Source organism: Triticum aestivum, chromosome 7A (genome assembly GCF_018294505.1).
Source record: "Triticum aestivum cultivar Chinese Spring chromosome 7A, IWGSC CS RefSeq v2.1, whole genome shotgun sequence".
Taxonomy (NCBI): Eukaryota; Viridiplantae; Streptophyta; class Magnoliopsida; order Poales; family Poaceae; genus Triticum; species Triticum aestivum.
This window is the reverse complement of record NC_057812.1, coordinates 72,032,652-72,037,440: the sequence shown is the minus strand read 5'-3', so window position 1 is coordinate 72,037,440 and position 4,789 is coordinate 72,032,652.

The window sequence follows — 4,789 nt, the reverse complement described above, 5'->3', positions numbered from 1 at the left end:
GGCCTGCTTCCTCCTCCCCACCGGCCTGCCTCTTCTTCGCCACGTCGTCCCCGACCCCCTCCTCGACCCCCATTGCCCCGTCCTCTGCAACCCACGGTGAGGCCCTCGGCCTCCTCTTCCCCTCTCCGCCGCTCGTCGTGCTCCTCGCTACGACCCCGCCCCGTGCTGCTCTGCAGCGTGCGCGACGAGCCCACGCGCCCGTCGCCTTGGCCGTGCCCATGTTTCCCCCCCGCTCTGCTCCGCCTCCGGCCGCGACCAAGCTCGCATCCGCTTGGCCCGCCTTCCCTGCTCCCGTGGGCGACGAGCCTCCCCACCGGCTCCGGCGTGAGCCCCCCCGCTGTTGCTAAGGCCACTGCAACCGCCGTGCGCACGCGTCGCCGCCCCTGGTGCCACTTCGCCCCTGGTGTTGGCGCCGTCGTCTCGCCCCCCCGCCTCCGCCTCTGGCCCCGCAGGCCACCGCCACGCCGGCGGCCAGTTCTGCCACCCCGCGGCGTCTCGGGTCTGCCCTGCGGGTGCAAACGCCCGGGCGCCCGCTGCCCGTGGCCCCGCTAGCGCCCGATCCACTAGGCCCCCTAGGGTCAATGACAGGAGGGCCCGCGCCCCAGAACGTTTTAGTTAAAAAAAAGAAGAAGAGGGAATTAAAGAATTAAAAGAAAAATATAAAATAAAATATGATAATAAGTAATAAAAATAATTAATTAATTAATTAACTTAATTAATTCTGATTAAGATAAACGATTAAGATTAATTAACCTAATGATTAATTAACCTAATTAACTACTGTTAATTATCTAATTAATTAGTATGACAGTGGGGCCCACCCACTAATTAATTTTGATTAATTTAATTAAATTGTTAAATTAAAATTTGTCACTGACCAGTGGGGCCCACTGGTCAGGTTGACCACTCAACCATGTTGACTGCTGACGCCAGCATGACATCATGCTGATGTCATAAATCTAATTTCGAATTTATTTAAATAGTTAATTAAATTCCAAAATTATTAAAATCCTTTAAAAATCATATCTTTTAATCCGTAACTCGGATTAAAATATTTTCAACATGAAAGTTGCTCAGAACGAAGAGACGAATCCGGATACGCAACCCGTTCGTCCGCCACACACCCCTAACATATCAAACTCGCAACTTTCCCCCTCCGGCTCCTCTGCCCGAAAACACGGAACACCGGGAATACTTTCCCGGATGTTTTCCCCCCTTCACCGGTATCACCTACTACCGCGTTAGGGCACACCGAATACCGCGTATCGCCTGGTTATATTTTGTGATGCTTTGTTTGCTCTGTATTCATTATTTCTTCCCCCTCTTCTCTCCGGTAGACTACGAGACCGACGCTGCTGCTGACCAGTTCGACTACGGAGTTGACGAGCCCTCTCTCTTGTCGGAGCAACCAGGCAAGCCCCCCCTTTGATCACCAGATATCGCCTATTCTCCTCTATACTGCTTGCATTAGAGTAGTGTAGCATGTTACTGCTTTCGTTAATCCTATCCTGATGCATAGCCTGACATTGTCGCTACATCTGTTGATACCTTACCTGCAATCCTAAATGCTTAGTATAGGATGCTAGTTTATCATCATTGGCCCTACATTCTTGTCAGTCTGCCTTGCTATACTATCGGGCCGTGATCACTTGGGAGGTGATCACGGGTATATACCATACATACATACATACTATACAGCTGGTGACTAAAGTCGGGTCAGCTCATTGAGTACCCGCAAGTGATTCTGACGAGGGGGCTGAAAGGACAGGTGGCTCCATCCCGGTAGAGGTGGGCCTGAGTTCCCGACGGCCCCCGACTGTTACTTTGTGGCGGAGCGACAGGGCAGGTTGAGACCACCTAGGAGACAGGTGGGCCTGGCCCTGTTCGGCGTTCGCGGATACTTAACACGCTTAACGAGATCTTGGTATTTGATCTGAGTCGGCTACGAGCCTATACGCACTAACCATCTACGTGGGAGTAGTTATGGGTATCCCGACGTCGTGGTATCAGCCGAAGCACTTCAGACGTCAGCGACGGAGCGGCGCGCGCCGAATTGGACTGGAACGCCACTAGGCTAGGTCTGCTTTCGGCCGCCCACGCAACGTGCAGGTGTGCTCAGGGCGATGGGCCCAGACCCCTGCGCGCTTAGGTTTAGACCGGCGTGCTGGCCTCTCTGTTTTTCCTAGGTGGGGCTGCGACGTGTTGATCTTCCGAGGCCGGGCATGACCCAGGAAAGTGTGTCCGGCCAAATGGGATCGAGCGTGTTGGGCTATGTGGTGCACCCCTGCAGGGAAGTTAATCTATTCGAATAGCCGTGATCTTCGGTAACAGGACGACTTGGAGTTGTACCTTGACCTTATGACAACTAGAACCGGATACTTAATAAAACACACCCTTCCAAGTGCCAGATACAACCGGTGGTCGCTCTCCCTCAGGGATACGAGGAGGGGATCGCCGGGTAGGATTATGCTATGAGATGCTACTTGGAGATGCTACTTGGAGGACTTCAATCTACTCTCTTATACTTGATGCAAGACGGAGGCTGCCAGAAGCGTAGTCTTCGACAGGATTAGCTATCCCCCTCTTATTCTGGCATTCTGCAGTTCAGTCCACTGATATGGCCTCCTTACACATATACCCATGCATATGTAGTGTAGTTCCTTGCTTGCGAGTACTTTGGATGAGTACTCACGGTTGCTTTCTCCCCCTTTTTCCCCTTTCCTTTCTTTCTGGTTGTCGCAACCAGATGCTGGAGTCCAGGAGCCAGACGCCACCGTCGACGACGACTACTACCCCGGAGGTGCCTACTACTACGTGCAGCCCGCTGACGACGACCAGGAGTAGTTTAGGAGGATCCCAGGCAGGAGGCCTGCGCCTCTTTCGATCTGTATCCCAGTTTGTGCTAGCCTTCTTAAGGCAACTTGTTTAACTTATGTCTGTACTCAGATATTGTTGCTTCCGCTGACTCATCTATGATCGAGCACTTGTATTCGAGCCCTCGAGGCCCCTGGCTTGTATTATGATGCTTGTATGACTTATTTTATTTGTAGAGTTGTGTTGTGATATCTTCCCGTGAGTCCCTGATCTTGATCGTACACATTTGCGTGCATGATTAGTGTACGATTAAATCGGGGGCATCACAGTAGCGGAAGTAGAGTCGATGACGATCGGCGGTGCAGATCCCCGCAGTTAGGATTTACAACCTCCCAACTGCGAGGATGTACTCCCTCATCTGGCCCACGGACAGCCCTCCAGGAGGCGGTCAGACAGCCCCTCAGACGGTGTCGCGGACAACCCTTCGGGAGGACCCTCAAACTCAGAAGGTCACTCGGACAACCCTTCAGGAGGACTCACAAGACTCAGACCGTCACTTGGACAGCCCTTCGGGAGGCACTCTCAAAACAGCCCTTTAGGCACAAAGATCGAAACTATGACCTCTCTACAGAGTTGCACACATACCGTGTCATCTATCCGGCAGGGCATCACCATCCAGAACTAGTTCCCACCGGAACTCAGATAGCCTTTCGGCTCTAAGAAACTATTTCGCAGGGAGGGAGAGAGAAGCCAGATCATTGCAATGGCACTTGTATTTGAGAAAGAGTGAGTGTGGAGAGCTCCTCTCCACCTCTATTTATAGGAAAACCAAGGGTAGTGTGCCAGATGAAACACCCAAAGTTCCCATGCTTTATGTACTTCCTCCGTCCGGTAAAGAGTGTACATTTTGCTTCAAAATTTGTCCACAAAAGAGTGTACTTCTATCTTCCCAATGCACTTTAAAGTAGAAAAAAAATACTTCTCTCTCATCACACGGTAATCAAGACCAATACAAAAATCTACACATGGTCTTCTTAATTTCTACATGCACTTAGCTCATTGGCGGTTGATTAATTAAAGAGGAGAGAGATGATGGCTTGCACTTTTCCAATGTATTTTTTACTTCACTCCATAATTTGTTCTAAAATCTCTAGATGTACACTCTTCACCAGACGGAGGAAGTACATAAGGGCAAAATGGGGAGGCAAGTGGAGCACCAAATGGTGGGAAGCCCCATGGGTCCCCCCAAGGCCATGAATGAAAATGGCTGCCTCCTTGGGTGGCCCCACCACCTTTCCATGTTAGGAATCGTTGTATGGAAAACAATTTTTTTTCTATGCGCACACAATTATCTATCCATGGGGATGCATAGCAACGAGGGAGAGAGTGTGTCTATGTACCCTCGTAGACCGTAAGCGGAAGCATTTCTCAATGCGGTTGATGTAGTCGAACTTCTTCGCACTTCAACCTATCAAGTACCGAATGCACAACACCTCCGCATTCTTCACACGTTCAGCTCGGTGACGTCCCTCGCCTTCTTTATCTAGCAAGATGTCGAGGTAGTACATGATTTCCATCGGCACGATGGCATGGTGACGGTGATGGTCAAATGATCCTCGCAGGGCTTCACCTAAGAACTACAGAAATATGTCCGGGGGTGTAAACGGTGGAGGGGGGCGCCGCACACGGCTAAACAATTGTCTGGGGTGTGCTAGGCGCACCCCTCCTCATATATATAGGTGGGAGGGAGATGGGAGAGGCCAAGGGGCGCCCCAAGTTGGTCCGAATCCTACTTTGGCTCCTGCCCTTGGCCGCGCCCCCTGCCATGTTTGTCGAGGGGGAAGGAAACAGGGGGGAGAGGGAAGGAAGTGTGAATCCTAATCCACACTTACCTTTCAATTCTCCCCTTTCCTTCTCCCCCTTAGGCTGGCCCATATGGATGGTGCACCAGCCCTTTGTGGCTGGTGCATTTCCC